The sequence below is a fragment of the Parus major genome, chromosome 23 (assembly GCF_001522545.3).
Source record: "Parus major isolate Abel chromosome 23, Parus_major1.1, whole genome shotgun sequence".
NCBI classification, from domain to species: domain Eukaryota; kingdom Metazoa; phylum Chordata; class Aves; order Passeriformes; family Paridae; genus Parus; species Parus major.
Genome location: NC_031791.1, coordinates 6318662 through 6319007, shown reverse-complemented (window position 1 = coordinate 6319007; position 346 = coordinate 6318662). Strand labels below are relative to the sequence as shown.

The following is a 346-nucleotide window of genomic DNA, read 5'->3' as shown; positions in this document are numbered from 1 at the left end:
TTTCCCCTCTGCAAGGGGACACGGGTCTGTCTGCAGCGCTCAGGGTTTGTCCCCTGTGAGCACAGGGCTGGCCAGGTGGAGCCACAGAGGTGTTGAGCAGCAGCCCAGTGTGGCTGCATGGTGCTGGTGTTACACTGACATTGTGCTGGCATTGGTGTGGTGCTGGCTTTGAATTGGTGTTGGCATTAAATTGCCGTTGGTGTTGACATTGCCGTTGGTGTTGCCGTTGGTGTGGCACTGGCAGTGTGCTGGTGTTGATGTTGCCTTGGCTTTGAGTTGCTGTTGGTGTTGCATTGGTATTGCATTGGCAGTGTGTTGGTGTTGCATTGGCAGTGTGTTGGTGTTG

The 346-nt window shown here is 54.6% G+C and overlaps 1 protein-coding gene across 4 annotated transcripts in view; it reads left to right on the top strand.

Annotated features, from left to right (window-relative positions):
• The window catches only part of PTPRU (protein tyrosine phosphatase receptor type U), a 53073-nt gene that overhangs the window by 43681 nt on the left and 9046 nt on the right, over positions 1 to 346 (top strand). The window lies entirely within an intron of this gene.